At 45.9% G+C, this 21992-nt stretch overlaps 7 non-coding genes across 7 annotated transcripts; all 7 read left to right on the top strand.

Moving 5' to 3' along the window:
• Positions 1-3656: 3656 nt before the first annotated feature.
• Positions 3657-3728, top strand: TRNAW-CCA (transfer RNA tryptophan (anticodon CCA)). Its single transcript has one exon. It is a non-coding gene; the product is annotated as a tRNA-Trp (tRNA).
• Positions 3729-6843: 3115 nt separating this feature from the next.
• TRNAW-CCA (transfer RNA tryptophan (anticodon CCA)) lies at positions 6844-6915 on the top strand. The gene has a single exon. It is a non-coding gene; the product is annotated as a tRNA-Trp (tRNA).
• A 3955-nt stretch (positions 6916-10870) lies between these two features.
• Positions 10871-10942, top strand: TRNAW-CCA (transfer RNA tryptophan (anticodon CCA)). Its single transcript has one exon. It is a non-coding gene; the product is annotated as a tRNA-Trp (tRNA).
• Positions 10943-12572: 1630 nt separating this feature from the next.
• Positions 12573-12644, top strand: TRNAW-CCA (transfer RNA tryptophan (anticodon CCA)). The gene has a single exon. It is a non-coding gene; the product is annotated as a tRNA-Trp (tRNA).
• A 1629-nt stretch (positions 12645-14273) lies between these two features.
• TRNAW-CCA (transfer RNA tryptophan (anticodon CCA)) lies at positions 14274-14345 on the top strand. Its single transcript has one exon. It is a non-coding gene; the product is annotated as a tRNA-Trp (tRNA).
• A 2673-nt stretch (positions 14346-17018) lies between these two features.
• TRNAW-CCA (transfer RNA tryptophan (anticodon CCA)) lies at positions 17019-17090 on the top strand. Its single transcript has one exon. It is a non-coding gene; the product is annotated as a tRNA-Trp (tRNA).
• Positions 17091-21519: 4429 nt separating this feature from the next.
• On the top strand, positions 21520-21591 carry TRNAW-CCA (transfer RNA tryptophan (anticodon CCA)). The gene has a single exon. It is a non-coding gene; the product is annotated as a tRNA-Trp (tRNA).
• The last annotated feature ends 401 nt before the right edge of the window (positions 21592-21992 follow it).

Below are 21992 nucleotides of genomic sequence, written 5' to 3'. Positions count from 1 at the left end.
TGCTCAGCCTCTGTTTTGGAGAAGACTATAATGTCGTCTATGTACACATTACAAAAAACACCAAGGAATGGCTTTAGGACGTCGTTCATGATCTTCTGGAACCACGCTGGCGAGTTTTTCCAACCGAAAGGGAGCCGGTTGTATTCGTAGAGATCGAATGGCGTGATAAAAGCGGTGTACATTTTTGTTTCTTCGGTTAGTGGGATCTGCCAGAAACCTTTGCATAAATCGATGCGGGAAAAATGTCGGCAACCCCCGGTCTCATCTATAATTGTGTCGATCTTCGGCATAGGAAATGGTATGAGTTCTGTCTGACGATTGAGAACCCTGTAGTCGGTGCATAATCTGAAGGTTCCGTCTTCTTTCGGTGCGATCGTTATGGGAGAAGCGAAGGGTGATACCGAAGGTCGTATGATATCAGCATCTAGCATCTCCTGCAACTCTTTCTTGAGCCACATCTTTCGCTCCCTTGACATATTGTAAGGTACTTTCCGGATGACGGTCTTGTCAGCGAGTTCGAAAGGAACCTTGTGGGACTTCATCGCCTGAGGATAGCTTCCTATGCATACAAGTTCAGGGTAGGTCGTTGCGATATCCGCCGCGCACTTGACAACTCGTAGATTATCTTGTCTACCTTGATTTGTCTCGTTCCTTGCTACTCCTTCTACTAGAACCACATCGTCCCAGTACACGTTGATCTTTAGTTTCTTTATATCTGGTCTTGATAGCAAAAAGTCGTACGTTACCCCCTCTATCACCAACACTTCGCTCTCTATTTGCTGACCCTGGAACTCGATGTTTACCAAGGCCCACTGATCATGCAACGTTACTTTTCCATCATAGCCTTGTACTCGTAGAATTCTTCCACTATGCAAGCGATTTGCATCCACCAGCTTGGCATTTATAATGGACACAGAAGCACCGCTGTCTACCAGAGCCATCATATGTTTGTTTCCTACTTTGACGGGAATGTGAAGTAGGCTAGAGCAACTTAAATAAACAGTCTCATTTGGAGTCATCGGGTGGGACTGATCACCCTCGTTTATTAGTTTTTTTCTGTCGAATACTCCTGAGCTTCAGTGTCGATATTATTCACTCGACCTCTTGGAACACGCCAGGGCAAGTTATCTGTGCGAGTTGCGAGGTGGCTCGGTTCTCGCTGAGCGCGGCTTGACCAGTCCGATTTACTCCGACTGAAACAGCTGCTTGACTCGGCGGTTATGCTTGTTTCCGAAGCTGATGGTATGTTCTGAAGACACGCGAGGAGGTCATCTAGAGTCTTTGGTGACAGTATTTGCACTTGCTTCAACACGTTAGTGTGCAATCCATGCATTATTAAGGCAACTACGGCCGTAGATGGAAGCAAAGGCTCCGCCAGCTTTAAAAGACGGCGTTTCTCAAAGAAGTACTCGACAAGGCAGCTTTGCTCAGACTTGAAATTAAGCGCCGTGTTCCATCTTTCTACTGGATTGCTTCGGAATGCAGTCAAAAACTTTTTCCTCCACTGGCTCCAAGAGTCGTCACTGTCTTCCAGAATGCATGTTTCATACCACTTTCGCGCAACACCTCTCAAGTAAACGCGCATGTTGGTGATTTTAGCCTCATCAGAGAGCCACTTGTTTTTTCCAGCGGCATATTCGTAGAAATCAAGCCAACTTTCTGGATTTGAAGACACACCGTCGAAAGCATCAGGTTCTACGAAATTAGGTGTCGGTCTCTCAGCATTCAGAGAGCTTATAAGAGATGTCATTATTTGGTTTTGTTGAAGCATCTGTTCCTGTTGCAGCTGAAAAGCTTTCAAAACGAGGCTCACCTCTTCCGTCGAAGATCGTGATCCTGAGTGTTTTCGACGCGCTGGTTCAAGAACTAGGTCGTTGAAGGTCGCCACACGCAAGTTCACTTTCACAGCACCTTTCCGTCGTAGTTCAGTAGTGTCTACGGCTGCCTTTTCCACAACCAGGTTTACGAGTTCTTCCGAGCTGAGCTCACGAGGTAGGTCTACCGCTGCTTCGTCTTGAACTTGGTACTTCGAAAAGATGATCTCCTCGGAGGTCTCGTCTATGAAGAACGTCACCCACATGATGGCTTCGATGGCCGGCTGCGCCAAAATAATGTAGTGTTCCTACTTAAAATAACGGAACAGCATTAAAGCTTCAGTATGGAACTGGCGTCCATCTTAATCTGCTTTATTTTTCACTTCATCCTCCTCTTCCTTCCTGCCCCGGCCCTCGCGCTTCTTCATCTTCTGTCCAAAGGCTCATACCGCTTCATGTCTATCTACCTCTTTGTCTGTCTACGATGACTTGTCTCTTTACTGTGCTTCATCGACAGAAGGCCGAGCGAAACATGCTACCGCGTGTGTACGAAAGGCTTCACTAAGTGGACTCGGTGGCGACATGGTAGCACGTCTGTCTCCATGTCAGAAGGTTGCGTGTTCGAATCACATCCGGGTCGAATTCTCTTTTTTCTTGTTTTCATCTCTTTGTCTATCTACTTATTTGTCTGTGTACAATGACTTGTCTCGGTACCTGTGCTTCATCGACAGAAGGCCGAGCAAAACAAGCTACCGCGTGTGTGCGAACGGCTACGCTAAGTGGATTCGGTGGCGACACGGTAGCGCGTCTTACTACGGATCAGAGGATGGCGTGTTGGAATCACGTCCGTGTTAAGTTCTCGTTTTTGTTATTTTCATCTGACTATCTACCTCTTTGTCTGTCTACAACGACTTGTTCCTTTACCTGTGCTTCATCGATAGAAGGCTGAGCAAAACATGCTACCACGTGTGTGCGAACAGCTACCCTAAGTGGACTCGGTGGCGAACTGTTAGCGCGTCCAACTCCAGATCAGAAGGTTGCGTGTTCGTATCGCGTCCGGGTCAAATTCTCTTTCTTATTATTTTCATCTGTCTATCTACTTATTTGTCTGTCTACAATGACTTGTCTCTTTACCTGTGTTGCATCGACAGAAGGCCGAGCAACACATGCTACCGCGTGTGTGCATACGGCTACCCTAAACGGACGCGGTGGCGACACGGTAGCACGTCTGACTCCAGATCAGAAGGTTGCGTGTTTGAATCATGCCCGGGTCAAATTCGCCTATTTATTATTTTCATCTATCTGTGTATCTACTTATTTGTCTGTCTACAAAGACTTGTCTCTTTACGTGTGCTTCATCGACAGAAGGCCGAGTAAATCATGCTACCGCGTGTGTGCGAACGGCTACCCTAAGCGGATTCGATGGCGACACGGTAGCACGTCTGACTCCAGATCAGAAGTTTGCGTGTTCGAATCACGTCCGGGTAAAAGTGTCTTTTTATTAATTTCATCTATCTGTCTATCTACTTATTTGTCTGTGTACAATGACTCTTCTCTTTAGCTGTGCTTCCTCGACAGAAGGCCAAGCAAAACATGCTACCACGTGTGTGCGAACGGCCACACTAAACGGACTCGGTGGCGACATGTTAGCATGTCTGACTACAGATCAGAAGATTGCGAGTTTGAATCACGTATGGATCAAATTTCCTTTTTTCTTATTGTCATCAATCTGTCTGTCTACTTATTTGTCTGTCTACAATGACTTGTCTCTTTACCTGTCCTTCATCGACAGAAGGCCGAAAAAACATGCTACCACGTGTGTGCGAACGGCTACCCTAAGCGGACTCGGTGGCGCAACGGTAGCGCGTCTGACTCCAGATCAGAAGGTTGCGTGTTCGAATCACGTCGGGGTCAAGTTCTCTTTTTTATTGTTTTCAACAATCTGTCTACTTATTTGTCTGTCTACAATGACTTCTCTCTTTACCTATGATTCATCGACAGAAGGCCGAGCAATACATGCTACTGCGTGTGTGCGAACGGCTACACTAAGTCAACTCGGTGGCGACCCGGTAGGACGTCTGACTCCAGATCAGAAGGTTGCGTGTTTGAATCACGTCGATGTCAAGTTCTTTCTTTTGTTAATTTCATCTATCTGTCTAACCACTTATTTGTCTGTCTACAATGACTTGTCTCTTTACCTGTGCTTCATCGACAGAAGGCCGAGCAAAACATGCTACCGCGTGTGTGCGAACGGCTACACTAAGTGTACTCGGTGGCGATACGGTAGCACGTCTGACTCCAGATCGCAAGGTTGCGTGTTCGAATCAGGTCCGGGTCAAATCCTCTTTTTTATTAGTTTCATCTATCTGTCTATCTACTTATTTGTCTGTCTAAAATGACTTGTCCCTTTACCTGTGCTTCATCGACAGAAGGCCGAGCAAAACATGCTACAGCGTGTGTGCGAACAATTACTCTAAGCGGACTCAGTGGCGCAACTTTAGCACGTCTGACTCCAGATCAGAAGGTTGCGTGTTCGAATCAAGTCCGGGTCAAATTCTTTTTTTTATTATTTTTATCTATCTATCCACTTATTTGTCTGTCTACAATGACTTGTCTCTTTACCTGTGCTTCATCGACAGAAGGCCGAGCAAAACATGCTACCGCGTGTGTGCGAACGGCTACACTAAGTGTACTCGGTGGCGATACGGTAGCACGTCTGTATCCAGATCACAAGGTTGCGTGTTCGAATCAGGTCCGGGTCAAATCCTCTTTTTTAATATTTTCATCTATCTGTCTATCTACTTATCTGTATGTCTACAATGACTTGTCTCTTTACCTGTGCTTCATCGACAGAAGGCCGAGCAAAACATGCTACCACGTGTGTGCGAATGGTTACCTAACGGACTCGGTGGCGACACGGTAGCACGTCTGACTCCAGATCAGAAGGTTGCGTGTTCGAATCACGTCCGGGTCCAATTCTCTTTCTAATTATTTTCATCTATCTGTCTATCTACTTATTTGTCTTTCTACAATGACTTGTCTCTTTACCTGTGCTTCATCGACAGAAGGCCGAGCAAAACATGCTACCACGTGTGTGCGAACGGCTGCCCTGAGCGGACTCGGAGGTGCAACGGTAGCGCGTCTGACTCCAGATCAGTAGGTTAAATGTTCGAATCACGTCCGGGTCAAATTCTCTTTTTATTATTTTCATCTATCTGTCTATCTACTTATTTGTCTGTTTAAAATGACTTGTCCCTTTACTTGTGCTTCATCGACAGAAGGCCGAGCAAAACATGCTACAGCGTGTGTGGAACAATTACTCTAAGCGGACTCAGTGGCGCAACTTTAGCACGTCTGACTCCAGATCAGAATATTGCGTGTTCTAATCACGTCCGCGTCAAATTCTCTTTTTAGTATTTTCATCTATCTGTCGATCTACTTATTTGTCTATCTGCAATGACTTGTCCCTTTACCTGTGCTTCATCGACAGAAGGCCGAGCAAAACATGCTACCGCGTGTGTGCGAGCGGCTACACTAAGTGTACTCGGTGGCGATACGGTAGCACGTCTCACTCCGGATCACAAGGTTGCGTGTTCGAATCAGGTCCGGGTCAAATCCTCTTTTTTATTAATTTCATCTATATGTCTATCTACCTCTTTGTCTGTCTACGATGACTTGTCTCTTTGCTGTGCTTCATCGACAGAAGGCCGAGCGAAACATGCTACCGCGTGTGTACGAACGGCTTCACTAAGTGGACTCGGTGGCGACACGGTAGCACGTCTGTCTCCATATCAGAAGGTTGCGTGTTCGAATCACGTCCGGGTTAAATTCTTTTTTTTCTTATTTTCATCTATTTGTCTATCTACTTATTTGTCTGTGTACAATGACTTGTCTCGGTACCTGTGCTTCATCCACAGAAGGCCGAGCAAAACAAGCTACCGCGTGTGTGCGAACGGCTACGCTAAGTGGATTCGGTTGCGACACGGTAGCGCGTCTTACTACGGATCAGAGGGTTGCGTGTTGCAATCACGTCCGTGTTAAGTTCTCGTTTTTGTTATTTTCATCTGACTATCTACCTCTTTGTCTGTCTACAACGACTTGTTCCTTTACCTGTGCTTCATCGATAGAAGGCCGAGCAAAACATGTTACCACGTGTGTGCGAACGGCTACCCTAAGTGGACTCGGTGGCGAACTGTTAGCGCGTCCAACTCCAGATCAGAAGGTTGCGTGTTTGTATCGCGTCCGGGTCAAATTCTCTTTCTTATTATTTTCATCTGTCTATCTACTTATTTGTCTGTCTACAATGACTTGTCTCTTTACCTGTGCTGCATCGACAGAAGGCCGAGCAAAACATGCTACCGCGTGTGTGCATACGGCTACCCTAAACGGACGCGGTGGCGACACGGTAGCACGTCTGACTCCAGATCAGAAGGTGGCGAGTTTGAATCATGTCCGGGTCAAATTCGCTTATTTATTATTTTCATCTATCTGTGTATCTACTTATTTGTCTGTCTACAAAGACTTGTCTCTTTACGTGTGCTTCATCGACAGAAGGCCGAGTAAATCATGCTACCGCGTGTGTGCGAACGGCTACCCTAAGCGGATTTGATGGCGACACGGTAGCACGTCTGACTCCAGATCAGAAGTTTGCGTGTTCGAATCACGTCCGGGTAAAAGTGTCTTTTTATTAATTTCATCTATCTGTCTATCTACTTATTTGTCTGTGTACAATGACTCTTCTCTTTAGCTGTGCTTTCTCGACAGAAGGCCAAGCAAAACATGCTACCACGTGTGTGCGAACGGCCACACTAAACGGACTCGGTGGCGACATGTTAGCATGTCTGACTACAGATCAGAAGATTGCGAGTTTGAATCACGTCTGGATCAAATTTCCTTTTTTTCTTATTTTCATCAATCTGTCTATCTACTTATTTGTCTGTCTACAATGACTTGTCTCTTTACCTGTGCTTCATCGACAGAAGGCCGAAAAAACATGCTACCACGTGTGTGCGAACGGCTACCCTAAGCGGACTCGGTGGCGCAACGGTAGCGCGTCTGACACCAGATCAGAAGGTTGCGTGTTCGAATCACGTCGGGGTCAAGTTCTCTTTTTTTATTGTTTTCAACAATCTGTCTACTTATTTGTCTGTCTACAATGACTTCTCTCTTTACCTATGCTTCATCGACAGAAGGCCGAGCAATACAAGCTACTGCGTGTGTGCGAACGGCTACACTAAGTCAACTCGGTGGCGACCCGGTAGGATGTCTGACTCCAGATCAGAAGGTTGCGTGTTCGAATCACGTCGATGTCAAGTTCTTTCTTTTGTTAATTTTATCTATCTGTCTATCCACTTATTTGTCTGTCTACAATGACTTGTCTCTTTACCTGTGCTTCATCGACAGAAGGCCGAGCAAAACATGCTACCGCGTGTGTGCGAACGGCTACACTAAGTGTACTCGGTGGCGATACGGTAGCACGTCTGACTCCAGATCACAAGGTTGCGTGTTCGAATCAGGTCCGGGTCAAATCCTCTTTTTTAATATTTTCATCTATCTGTCTATCTACTTATCTGTATGTCTACAATGACTTGTCTCTTTACCTGTGCTTCATCGACAGAAGGCCGAGCAAAACATGCTACCACGTGTGTGCGAATGGTTACCTAACGGACTCGGTGGCGACACGGTAGCACGTCTGACTCCAGATCAGAAGGTTGCGTGTTCGAATCGAGTCCGGGTCAAATTCTTTTTTTTATTATTTTCATCCATTTATCCACTTATTTGTCTGTCTACAATGACTTGTCTCTTTACCTGTGCTTCATCGACAGAAGGCCGAGCAAAACATGCTACCGCGTGTGGGCGAACGGCTACCCTAAGCGGACTCGGTGGCGCATTTTTAGCAAGTCTGACTCCAGATCAGAATGTTGCGTGTTCTAATCACGTCCGCGTCAAATTCTCTTTTTAGTATTTTCATCTATCTGTCTATCTACTTATTTGTCTATCTGCAATGACTTGTCCCTTTACCTGTGCTTCATCGACAGAAGGCCGAGCAAAACATGCTACCACGTGTGGGCGAACGGCTACCCTAAGCGGACTCGGTGGCGCAAGCAACTTTAGCACGTCTGACTCCAGATCAGAAGGTTGCGTGTTCTAATCACGTTCGCGTCAAATTCTCTTTTTAGTATTTTCATCTATCTGTCTATCTACCTCTTTGTCTGTCTACGATGACTTGTCTCTTTACCTGTGCTTCATCGACAGAAGGCCGAGCGAAACATGCTACCGCGTGTGTAGGAACGGATTCACTAAGTGGACTCGGTGGCGACACGGTAGCACGTCTGTCTCCATATCAGAAGGTTGCGTGTTCGAATCACGTCCGGGTCAAATTCTCTTTTTTCTTATTTTCATATATTTGTCTATCTACTTATTTGTCTGTGTACAATGACTTGTCTCGTTACCTGTGCTTCATCGACAGAAGGCCGAGCAAAACAAGCTACCGCGTGTGTGCGAACGGCTACGCTAAGTGGATTCGGTGGCGACACGGTAGCGCGTCTTACTACGGATCAGAGGGTTGCGTGTTCAAATCACTTCCGTGTTAAGTTCTCGTTTTTGTTATTTTCATCTGACTATCTACCTCTTTGTCTGTCTACAACGACTTGTTCCTTTACCTGTGCTTCATCGATAGAAGGCCGAGCAAAGCATGCTACCACGTGTGTGCGAACGGCTACCCTAAGTGGACTCGGTGGCGAACTGTTAGCGCGTCAAACTCCAGATCAGAAGGTGTCGTGTTCGTATCGCGTCCTGGTCAAATTCTCTTTCTTATTATTTTCATCTGTCTATCTACATATTCGTCTGTCTACAATGACTTGTCTCTTTACCTGTGCTGCATTGACAGAAGGCCGAGCAAAACATGCTACCGCGTGTGTGCGAACGGCTACACCAAGTGGACTCGGTGGCGCAACTTTAGCACGTCTGACTCCAGATCAGAGGGTTGCGTTTTCGAATCACGTCCGTGTTAGGTTCTCTTTTTTATTATTTTCATCTATCTGTCTATCTACTTATTTGTCTGTCTACAACGACTTGTCTCTTTACCTGTGCTTCATCGATAGAAGGTCAAGCAAAACATGCTACCACGTGTGTGCGAACGGCTACCCTAAATGGACTTGGTGGCGAACTGTTAGCGCGTCCGACTCCAGATCAGAAGGTTGCGTGTACGAATCGTGTCCGGGTCAAATTCTCTTTCTTATTATTTTCATCTGTCTATCTACTTATTTGTCTGTCTACAATGACTTGTCTCTTTACCAGTGCTGCATCGACTGAAGGCCGAGCAAAACTTGCTACAGCGTGTGTGCGAACAATTACTCTAAGCGGACTCAGTGGCGCAACTTTAGCACGTCTGACTCCAGATCAGAAGGTTGCGTGTTCGAATCAAGTCCGGGTCAAATTCTTTTTTTTATTATTTTAATCTATCTATCCACTTATTTGTCTGTCTACAATGACTTGTCTCTTTACCTGTGCTTCATCGACAGAAGGCCGAGCAAAACATGCTACCGCGTGTGTGCGAACGGCTACGCTAAGTGTACTCGGTGGCGATACGGTAGCACGTCTGACTCCATATCACAAGGTTGCGTGTTCGAATCAGGTCCGGGTCAAATCCTCTTTTTAAATATTTTCATCTATCTGTCTATCTACTTATCTGTATGTCTACAATGACTTGTCTCTTTACCTGTGCTTCGTCGACAGAAGGCCGAGCAAAACATGCTACCACGTGTGTGCGAATGGTTACCTAACGGACTCGGTGGCGATACGGTAGCACGTCTGACTCCAGATCACAAGGTTGCGTGTTCGAACCAGGTCCGGGTCAAATCCTCTTTTTTATTAATTTCATCTATATGTCTATCTACCTCTTTGTCTGTCTACGATGACTTGTCTCTTTACCTGTGCTTCATCGACAGAAGGCCGAGCAAAACAAGCTACCGCGTGTGTGCGAACGGCTACGCTAAGTGGATTCGGTGGCGACACGGTAGCGCGTCTTACTGCGGATCAGAGGGTTGCGTGTTCGAATCACGTCCGTGTTAAGTTCTCGTTTTTGTTATTTTCATCTGACTATCTACCTCTTTGTCTGTCTGCAACGACTTGTTCCTTTACCTGTGCTTCATCGATAGAAGGCCGAGCAAAACATGCTACCACGTGTGTGCGAACGGCTACCCTAAGTGGACTCAGTGGCGAACTGTTAGCGCGTCCAACTTCAGATCAGAAGGTTGCGTGTTCGTATCGCGTCCGGGTCAAATTCTCTTTCTTATTATTTTCATATGTCTATCTACTTATTTGTCTGTCTACAATGACTTGTCTCTTTACCTGTGCTGCATCGACAGAAGACCGAGCAAAACATGCTACCACGTGTGTGCGAACAGCTGCCCTGAGCGGACTCGGCGGTGCAACGGTAGCGCGTCTGACTCCAGATCAGTAGGTTAAATGTTCGAATCATGTCCGGGTCAAATTCTCTTTTTATTATTTTCATCTATCTGTCTATCTACTTATTTGTCTGTCTAAAATGACTTGTCCCTTTACCTGTGCTTCATCGACAGAAGGCCGAGCAAAACATGCTACAGCGTGTGTGCGAACAATTACTCTAAGCGGACTCAGTGGCGCAACTTTAGCACGTCTGACTCCAGATCAGAAGGTTGCGTGTTCGTATCAAGTCCGGGTCAAATTCTTTTTTTTATTATTTTCATCTATCTATCCACTTATTTGTCTGTCTACAATGACTTGTCTCTTTACCTGTGCTTCATCGACAGAAGGCCGAGCAAAACATGCTACCGCGTGTGTGCGAACGGCTGCACTAAGTGTACTCGGTGGCGATACGGTAGCACGTCTGACTCCAAATCACAAGGTTGCGTGTTCGAATCACGTCCGGGTAAAAGTCTCTTTTTATTATTTTCATCTATCTGTCTATCTACTTATTTGTCTGTCTACAATGACTCTTCTCTTTAGCTGTGCTTCCTCGACAGAAGGCCAAGTAAAACATGGTACCACGTGTGTGCGAACGGCTACCCTAAGCGGACTCGGTGGCGCAACGGTAGCGCGTCTGACTCCAGATCAGAAGATTGCGTGTTCGAATCACGTCGGGGTCAAATTCTCTTTTTTATTGTTTTCAACTATCTGTCTACTTATTTGTCTGTCTACAATGACTTCTCTCTTAACCTATGCTTCATCGACAGAAGGCCGAGCAATACATGCTAATGCGTGTGTGCGCACGGCTACACTAAGTCAACTCGGTGGTGACCCTGTAGGACGTCTGACTCCAGATCAGAAGGTTGCGTGTTCGAATCACGTCGATGTGAAGTTCTCTCTTTTGTTATTTTCATCTATCTGTCTATCTACCTATTTGTCTGTCTACAATGAGTTGTCTCTTTACCTGTGCTTCATCGACACAAGGCCGAACAATACATGCTACCACGTGTGTGCGAACGGCTGCCCTGAGCGGACTCGGAGGTTCAACGGTAGCGCGTCTGACTCCAGATCAGTGGGTTAAATGTTCGAATCACGTCCGGGTCAAATTCTCTTTTTATTATTTTCATTTATCTGTCTATCTACTTATTTCTCTGTCTGCAATGACTTGTCCCTTTACCTGTGCTTCATCGACAGAAGGCCGAGCAAAACATGCTACCGCGTGTTTGCGAACGGTTGCTCTAAGCGGACTCAGTGGCGCAACTTTAGCACGTCTGACTCCAGATCAGAAGGTTGCGTGTTCGAATCAAGTCCGGGTAAAATTCTTTTTTATTATTATTTTCATCTGTCTATTCACTTATTTGTCTGTCTACAATGACATGTCTCTTTACCTGTGCTTCATCGACAGAAGGCCGAGCAAAACATGCTACCGTGTGTGTGCGAACGGCTACACTAAGTGTACTGTGTGGCGATACGGTAGCACGTCTGACTCCAGATCACAAGGTTGCGTGTTCGAATCACGACCGGGTCAAATCCTCTTTTTTATTATTTTCGTCTATCTGTCTATCTACTTATCTGTAAGTCTACAATTACTTGTCTGTTTACCTTTGCTTCATCGACAGAAGGCCGAGCAAAACATGCTACCACGTGTGTGCGAACGGCTACCCTAAGCGGACTCGGTGGCGCAACGGTAGCGCGTCTGACTCCAGATCAGAAGGTTGCGTGTTCGAATCACGTCGATGTGAAGTTCTCTCTTTTGTTATTTTCATCTATCTGTCTATCTACTTATTTGTCTGTCTACAATGAGTTGTCTCTTTACCTGTGCTTCATCGACAGAAGGCCGAGCAAAACATGCTACCACGTGTGTGCGAACGGCTGCCCTGAGCGGACTCGGAGGTGCAACGGTAGCGCGTCTGACTCCAGATCAGTGGGTTAAATGTTCGAATCACGTCCGGGTCAAATTCTCTTTTTATTATTTTCATCTATCTGTCTATCAACTTATTTGTCTGTCTACAAGTACTCTTCTCTTTAGCTGTGCTTCCTCGACAGAAGGCCGAGCAAAGCATGCTACCACGTGTGTGCGAACGGCCACCCTAAACGGACTTGGTGGCGACATGTTAGCATGTCTGACTCCAGATCAGAATATTGCGAGTATGAATCACTTCTGGATCAAATTTCCTTTTTTCTTATTTTCATCAATCTGTCTATTTACTTATTTGTCTGTCTACAATGACTTGTCTCTTTACCTGTGCTTCATCGACAGAAGGCCGAGAAAACATGCTACCACGTGTGTGCGAACGGCTACCCTAAGCGGACTCGGTGGCGCAACGGTAGCGCGTCTGACTCCAGATCAGAAGGTTGCGTGTTCGAATCACGCCGGGGTCTAATTCTCTTTTTTATTGTTTTCAACTATCTGTCTACTTATTTGTCGGTCTACAATGACTTCTCTCTTACTCTATGCTTCATCGACAGAAGGCCCAGCAATTCATGCTAATGCGTGTGTGCGCACGGCTCCACTAAGTCAACTCGGTGGCGACCCGGTAGGACGTCTGACTCAAGATCAGAAGGTTGCGTGTTCGAATCACGTCGATGTGAAGTTCTCTCTTTTGTTATTTTCATCTATCTGTCTATCTACGTATTTGTCTGTCTACAATGACTTGTCTCTTTACCTGTGCTTCATCGACAGAAGGCCGAGCAAAACATGCTACCACGTGTGTGCGAACGGCTGCCCTGAGCGGACTCGGAGGTTCAACGGTAGCGCGTCTGACTCCAGATCAGTGGGTTAAATGTTCGAATCACGTCCGGGTCAAATTCTCTTTTTATTATTTTCATCTATCTGTCTATCTACTTATTTCTCTGTCTGCAATGACTTGTCCCTTTACCTGTGCTTCATCGACAGAAGGCCGAGCAAAACATGCTACCGCGTGTTTGCGAACGGTTGCTCTAAGCGGACTCAGTGGCGCAACTTTAGCACGTCTGACTCCAGATCAGAAGGTTGCGTGTTCGAATCAAGTCCGGGTCAAATTCTTTTTTATTAATATTTTCATCTGTCTATTCACTTATTTGTCTGTCTACAATGACTTGTCTCTTTACCTGTGCTTCATCGACAGAAGGCCGAGCAAAACATGCTACCGTGTGTGTGCGAACGGCTACACTAAGTGTACTGTGTGGCGATACGGTAGCACGTCTGACTCCAGATCACAAGGTTGCGTGTTCGAATCACGACCGGGTCAAATCCTCTTTTTTATTATTTTCATCTATCTGTCTATCTACTTATCTGTATGTCTACAATGACTTGTCTCTTTACCTGTGCTTCATCGACAGAAGGCCGAGCAAAACATGCTACCACGTGTGTGCGAATGGTTACCTAATAGACTCGGTGGCGACACGGTAGCACGTCTGACTCCAGATCAGAAGGTTGCGAGTTTGAATCACGTCCAGGTCAAATTTGCTTATTCATTTTTTTTCATTTATCTGTGTATCTACTTATTTGTCTGTCTACAAAGACTTGTCTCTTTACCTGTGCTTCATCGACAGAGGGCCGAGAAAATCATGCTACCGCGTGTGTGCGAACGGCTACCCTAAGCGGATTCGATGGCGACACGGTAGCACGTCTGACTCCAGATCAGAAGATTGCGTGTTCGAATCACGTCCGGGTAAAAGTCTCTTTTTATTATTTTCATCTATCTGTCTATCTCCTTATTTGTCTGTCTACAATGACTCTTCTCTTTAGCTGTGCTTCCTCGACAGAAGGCCAAGCAATACATGCTACCACGTGTGTGCGAACGGCCACACTAAACGGACTCGGTGGCGACTTGTTAGCATGTCTGACTACAGATCAGAAGGTTGCGAGTTTGAATTACGACTGGATCAAATTTCCTTCTTTCTTATTTTCATCAATCTGTCTATCTACTTATTTGTCTGTCTACAATGACTTGTCTCTTTACCTGTGCTTCATCGACAGAAGGCCGAAAAAACATGCTACCACGTGTGTGCGAACGGCTACCCTAAGCGGACTCGGTGGCGCAACGGTAGCGCGTCTGACTCCAGATCAGAAGGTTGCGTGTTCGAATCACGTCGGGGTCAAATTCTCTTTTTTATTGTTTTCAACTATCTGTCTACTTATTTGTCTGTCTACAATTACTTCTTTCTTTACCTATGCTTCATCGACAGAAGGCCGAGCAATACATGCTACTGCGTGTGTGCGAACGGCTACACTAAGTCAACTCGGTGGCGACCCGGTAGGACGTCTTACTCCAGATCAGAAGGTTGCGTGTTCGAATCACGTCAATGTCAAGTTCTCTCTTTTGTTATTTTCATCTATCTGTCTATCTACTTATTTGTCTGTCTAAAATGACTTGTCCCTTTACCTGTGCTTCATCGACATAAGGCCGTGCAAAACATGCTACCACGTGTGGGCGAACGGCTACCCTAGGTGGACTCTGTGGCGCAAGCAACTTTAGCACGTCTGACTCCAGATCAGAAGGTTGCGTGTTCTAATCACGTCCGCGTCAAATTCTCTTTTTAGTATTTTCATCTATCTGTCTATCTACGTATTTGTCTATCTGCAATGACTTGTCCCTTTACCTCTGCTTCATCGACAGAAGGCCGAGCAAAACATGCTACAGCGTGTGTGCGAACAATTACTCTAAGCGGACTCAGTGGCGCAACTTTAGCACGTCTGACTCCAGATCAGAAGGTTGCGTGTTCGAATCAGGTCCGGGTCAAATTCTTTTTTATTATTTTCATCTGTCTATCCACTTATTTGTCTGTCTACAATGACTTGTCTCTTTACCTGTGCTTCATCGACAGAAGGCCGAGCAAAACATGCTACCGCGTGTGTGTGAACGGCTACGCTAAGTGTACTCGGTGGCGATACGGTAGCACGTCTGACTCCAGATCACAAGGTTGCGTGTTCGAATCAGGTCCGGGTCAAATCCTCTTTTTTATTATTTTCATCTATCTGTCTATCTACTTATCTGTATGTCTACAATGACTTGTCTCTTTACCTGTGCTTCATCGACAGAAGGCCGAGCAAAACATGCTACCACGTGTGTGCGAATGGGTACCTAACAGGCTCGGTGGCGACACGGTAGCACGTCTGACTCCAGATCACAAGGATGCGTGTTCGAATCACGTCCGCGTCAAATTCTCTGTTTTATTATTTTCATCTGTTTAACTTTTTATTTTTCTGTCTACGATGACTTGTCTCTTTACGTGTGCTTCATCGACCGAAGGCCGAGCGAAACATGCTACCGCGTGTGTACGAACGGCTTCACTAAGTGGACTCGGTGGCGACACGGTAGCACGTCTGTCTCCATATCAGAAGGTTGCGTGTTCGAACCACGTCCGGGTCAAATTCTCTTTTTTCTTATTTTCATCTATTTGTCTATCTACTTATTTGTCTGTGTACAATGACTTTTCTCGTTACCTGTGCTTCATCGACAGAAGGCCGAGCAAGACAAGCTACCGCGTGTGTGCGAACGGCTACGCTAAGTGGATTCGGTGGCGACACGGTAGCGCGTCTTACTACGGATCAGAGGGTTGCGTGTTCGAATCACGTCCGTGTTAAGTTCTCGTTTTTGTTATTTTCATCTGTCTATCTACCTCTTTGTCTACAACGACTTGTTTCTTTACCTGTGCTTCATCGAGAGAAGGCCGAGCAAAACATGCTACCACGTGAGTGCGAACGGCTACCTTAAGTTGACTCGGTGGCGAACTGTTAGCGCGTCCGACTCCAGATCAGAAGGTTGCGTGTTCGTATCGCGTCCGGGTCAAATTCTCTTTCTTATTATTTTAATCTGTCTATCTACTTATGTGTCTGTCTACAATGACTTGTCTCTTTACCTGTACTGCATCGACAAAAGGCTGAGCAAAACATGCTACCGCGTGTGTGCGAACGGCTACACAAAGTGGACTCGGTGGCGACACGGTAGCACGTCCGACTCCTGATCAGAGGGTTGCGTGTTCGAATCACGTCCGTGTTAGGTTCTCTTTTTTATTATTTTCATCTATCTGTCTATCTACTTATTTGTATGTCTACAATGACTTGTCTCTTTACCTGTGCTTCATCAACAGAAGGTCGAGCAAAACATGCTACCACGTGTGTGCGAATGGTTACCTAACGGACTCGGTGGCGACACGGTAGCACGTCTGACTCCATATCAGAAGGTTGCGTGTTCGAATCACGTCCGGGTCAAATTCTCTTTTTCATTATTTTCATCTGTTTAACTTTTTATTTGTCTGTCTACGATGACTTGTCTCTTTACCTGTGCTTCATCGACAGAAGGCCGAGCGAAACATGCTACCGCGTGTGTACGAACGGCTTCACTAAGTGGACTCGGTGGCGACACGGTAGCACGTCTGTCTCCATATCAGAACGTTGCGAGTTCGAATCACGTCCGGGTCAAGCTCTCTTTTTATTATTTTTATCTGTCTATCTACTTATTTGTCTGTCTACAATGACATGTCTCTTTACCTGTGCTTCATCGACAGAAGGCCGAGCAAATCATGCTACCGCGTGTGTGCGAACGATTACCCTAAGCGGATTCGATGGCGACACGGTAGCACGTCTGACTCCAGATCAGAAGGTTGCGTGTTCGAATCACGTCTGGATCAAATTTCCTTTTTTCTTATTTTCATCATTCTGTCTATCTACTTATATGTCTGTATTCAATGACTTGTCTCTTTACCTGTCCTTCATCAACAGAAGGCCGAAAAAACATGCTACCACGTGTGTGCGAACGGCTACCCTAAGCGGATTCGGTGGCGCAACGGTAGCGCGTCTGACTCCAGATCAGAAGGTGGCGTGTTCGAATCACGTCCGGGTCAAGATCTCTTTTTATTATTTTCATCTGTCTATCTACTTATTTGTCTGTCTACAATGACATGTCTCTTTACCTGTGCTTCATCGACAGAAAGCCGAGAAAATCATGCTACCGCGTGTGTGCGAACGGCTACCCTAAGCGGATTCGATGGCGACACGGTAGCACGTCTGACTCCAGATCAAAAAGTTGCGTGTTCGAATCACGTCCGGGTAAAAGTCTCTTTTTATTATTTTCATCTATCTGTCTATCTACTTATTTGTCTGTCTACAAGTACTCTTCTCTTTAGCTGTGCTTCCTCGACAGAAGGCGGAGCAAAGCATGCTACCACGTGTGTGCGAACGGCCACCCTAAACGGACTCGGTGGCGACATGTTAGCATGTCTGACTCCAGATCAAAAGGTTGCGAGTATGAATCACGTCTGGATCAAATTTCCTTTTTTCTTATTTTCATCAATCTGTCTATCTACTTATTTGTCTGTCTACAATGGCTTGTCCCTTTACCTGTGCTTCATCGACATAAGGCCGTGCAAAACATGCTACCACGTGTGTGCGAACGGCTACCCTAAGCGGACTCGGTGGCGCAACTTTAGCAAGTTTGATTCCAGATCAGAAGGTTGCGTGTTCTAATCACGTCCGCGTCAAACTCTCTTTTTATTATTTTCATCTATTTGTCTATCTACCTATTTCTCTGTCTGCAATGACTTGTCCCTTTACATGTGCTTCATCGACAGAAGGCCGAGCAAAACATGCTACCGCGTGTGTGCGAACGGTTGCCCTAAGCGGACTCAGTGGCGCAACTTTAGCACGTCTGACTCCAGATCATAAGGTTGCGTGTTCGAATCAAGTCCGGGTCAAATTCTTTTTTTTATATTTTCATCTGTCTATTCACTTATTTGTCTGTCTACAATGACATGTCTCTTTACCTGTGCTTCATCGACAGAAGGCCGAGCAAATCATGCTACCGCGTGTGTGCGAACGATTACTCTAAGCGGATTCGATGGCGACACGGTAGCACGTCTGACTCCAGATCAGAAGGTTGCGTGTTCGAATCACGTCCGCGTAAAAGTCTCTCTGTATTATTTTCATCTATCTGTCTATCTACTTATTTGTCTGTCTACAATGACTCTTCTCTTTAGCTGTACTTCCTCGACAGAAGGCCGAGCAAAACATGCTACCACGTGTGTGCGAACGGCCACCCAAAACGGACTCGGTGGCGACATGTTAGCATGTCTGACTACAGATCAGAAGGTTGCGAGCTTGAATCACGTCTGGATCAAATTTCCTTTTTTCTTATTTTCATCATTCTGTCTATCTACTTATATGTCTGTATACAATGACTTGTCTCTTTACCATTGCTTCATCAACAGAAGGCCGAAAAAACATGCTACCACGTGTGTGCGAACGGCTACCCTAAGCGGATTCAGTGGCGCAACGGTAGCGCGTCTGACGCCAGATCAGAAGGTGGCGTGTTCGAATCACGTCCGGGTCAAGATCTCTTTTTATTCTTTTCATCTGTCTATCTACTTATTTGTCTGTCTACAATGACATGTCTCTTTACCTGTGCTTCATCGACAGAAGGCCGAGAAAATCATGCTACCGCGTGTGTGCGAACGGCTTCCCTAAGCGGATTCGATGGCGACACGGTAGCACGTCTGACTCCCGATCAAAAAGTTGCGTGTTCGAATCACGTCCGGGTAAAAGTCTCTTTTTATTATTTTCATCTATCTGTCTATCTACTTATTTGTCTGTCTACAAGTACTCTTCTCTTTAGCTGTGCTTCCTCGACAGAAGGCCGAGCAAAGCATGCTACCACGTGTGTGCGAACGGCCACCCTAAACGGACTCGGTGGCGACATGTTAGCATGTCTGACTCCAGATCAAAAGGTTGCGAGTATGAATCACGTCTGGATAAAATTTCCTTTTTTCTTATTTTCATCAATCTGTCTATCTACTTATTTGTCTGTCTACAATGACTTGTCTCTTTACCTGTGCTTCATCGACAGAAGGCCGAGAAAACATGCTACCACGTGTGTGCGAACGGCTACCCTAAGCGGACTCGGAGGTGCAACGGTAGCGCGTCTGACTACAGATCAGTGGGTTAAATGTTCGAATCACGTCCGGGTCAAATTCTCTTTTTATTATTTTCATCTATCTGTCTATCTACTTATTTTTCTGTGTAAAATGACTTGTCCCTTTACATGTGCTTTATCGACATAAGGCCGTGCAAAACATGCTACCACGTGTGTGCGAACGGCTACCCTAAGCGGACTCGGTGGCGCAACTTTAGCAAGTTTGATTCCAGATCAGAAGGTTGCGTGTTCTAATCACGTCCGCGTCAAACTCTCTTTTTATTATTTTCATCTATCTGTCTATCTACTTATTTCTCTGTCTGCAATGACTTGTCCCTTTACCTGTGCTTCATCGACAGAAGGCCGAGCAAAACATGCTACCGCGTGTGTGCGAACGATTGCCCTAAGCGGACTCAGTGGCGCAACTTTAGCACGTCTGACTCCAGATCAGAAGGTTGCGTGTTCGAATCAAGTCCGGGTCAAATTCTTTTTTTTAATATTTTCATCTGTCTATTCACTTATTTGTCTGTCTACAATGACTTGTCTCTTTACCTGTGCTTCATCGACAGAAGGCCGAGCAAAACATGCTACCGTGTGTGTGCGAACGGCTACACTAAGTGTACTGTGTGGCGATACCGTAGCACGTCTGACTCCAGATCACAAGGTTGCGTGTTCGAATCACGTCCGGGTCAAATCCTCTTTTTTATTATTTTCATCTATTTGTCTATCTACTTATTTGTCTGTCTACAATGACTTGTGTCGTTACCTGTGCTTCATCGACAGAAAGCCGAGCAAAACATGCTACCACGTGTGTGCGAATGGTTACCTAATGGACTCGGTGGCGACACGGTAGCACGTCTGACTCCAGATCAGAAGGTTGCGAGTTTGAATCACGTCCGGGTCAAATTCGCTTATTTATTTTTTTCATTTATCTGTGTATCTACTTATTTGTCTGTCTACAAAGACTTGTCTCTTTACCTGTGCTTCATCGACAGAAGGCCGAGCAAATCATGCTACCGCGTGTGTGCGAACGGCTACCCTAAGCGGATTCGATGGCGACACGGTAGCACGTCTGACTCCAGATCAGAAGATTGCGTGTTCGAATCACGTCCGGGTAAAAGTCTCTTTTTATTATTTTCATCTATCTGTCTATCTACTTATTTGTCTGTCTACAATGACTCTTCTCTTTAGCTGTGCTTCTTCGACAGAAGGCCAAGCAAAACATGCTACCACGTGTGTGCGAATGGCCACACTAAACGGACTCGGTGGCGACATGTTAGCAAGTCTGACTACAGATCAGAAGGTTGCGAGTTTGAATCACGTCTGGATCAAATTTCCTTCTTTCTTATTTTCATCAATCTGTCTATCTACTTATTTGTCTGTCTACAATGACTTGTCTCTTTACCTGTGCTTCATCGACAGAAGGCCGAGCAAAACATGCTACCGTGTGTGTGCGAACGGCTACACTAAGTGTACTGTGTGGCGATACGGTAGCACGTCTGACTCCAGATCACAAGGTTGCGTGTTCGAATCACGACCGGGTCAAATCCTCTTTTTTATTATTTTCATCTATCTGTCTATCTACTTATCTGTATGTCTACAATGACTTGTCTCTTTACCTGTGCTTCATCGACAGAAGGCCGAGCAAAACATGCTACCACGTGTGTGCGAATGGTTACCTAATGGACTCGGTGGCAACACGGTAGCACGTCTGACTCCAGCTCAGAATGTTGCGAGTTTGAATCACGTCCGGGTCAAATTTGCTTATTTATTTTTTTCATTTATCTGTGTATCTACTTATTTGTCTGTCTACAAAAACTTGTCTCTTTACCTGTGCTTCATCGACAGAAGGCCGAGCAAATCATGCTACCGCGTGTGTGCGAACGGCTACCCTAAGCGATTGATTGATTGATTTGTGGGGTTTAACGTCCCAAAACCACCATATGATTATGAGAGACGCCGTAGTGCAGGGCTCCGCAAATTTTGACCAACTGGGGTTCTTTAACGTGCACCCAAATCTGAGCACACGGGCCTCGACATTTCCGCCTCCATCGGAAATGCAGCCGCCGCAGCCGGGATTCGAACCCGCGCCCTGCGGGTCAGCAGCCGAGTACCTTAGCCACTAGACCACCGCGGCGGGGCTACCCTAAGCGGATTCGATGGCGACACGGTAGCACGTCTGACTCCAGATCAGAAGATTGCGTGTTTGAATCACGTCTGGATCAAATTTCCTTCTTTCTTAGTTTCATCAATCTGTCTATCTACTTATTTGTCTGTCTACAATGACTTGTCTCTTTACCTGTGCTTCATCGACAGAAGGCCGAAAAAACATGCTACCACGTGTGTGCGAACGGCTACCCTAAGCGGACTCGGTGGCGCAACGGTAGCGCGTCTGACTCCAGATCAGAAGGTTGCGTGTTCGAATCACGTCGGGGTCAAATTCTCTTTTTTATTGTTTTCAACTATCTGTCTACTTATTTGTCTGTCTACAATGACTTCTCTCTTCACCTATGCTTCATCGACAGAAGGCCGAGCAATACATGCTACTGCGTGTGTGCGAACGGCTACACTAAGTCAACTCGGTGGCGACCCGGTAGGACGTCTTACTCCAGATCAGAAGGTTGCGTGTTCGAATCACGTCAATGTCAAGTTCTCTCTTTTGTTATTTTCATCTATCTGTCTATGTACTTATTTGTCTGTCTACAATGACTTGTCTCTTTACCTGTGCTTCATCGACAGAAGGCTGAGCGAAACATGCTACCACGTGTGTGCGAACGGCTGCCCTGAGCGGACTCGGAGGTGCAACGGTAGCCCGTCTGACTCCAGATCAGTAGGTTAT

The sequence above is a fragment of the Rhipicephalus microplus genome, chromosome 5 (genome assembly GCF_043290135.1).
Source record: "Rhipicephalus microplus isolate Deutch F79 chromosome 5, USDA_Rmic, whole genome shotgun sequence".
NCBI classification, from domain to species: Eukaryota; Metazoa; Arthropoda; class Arachnida; order Ixodida; family Ixodidae; genus Rhipicephalus; species Rhipicephalus microplus.
This window is presented reverse-complemented; position numbering and strand designations above follow the sequence as displayed.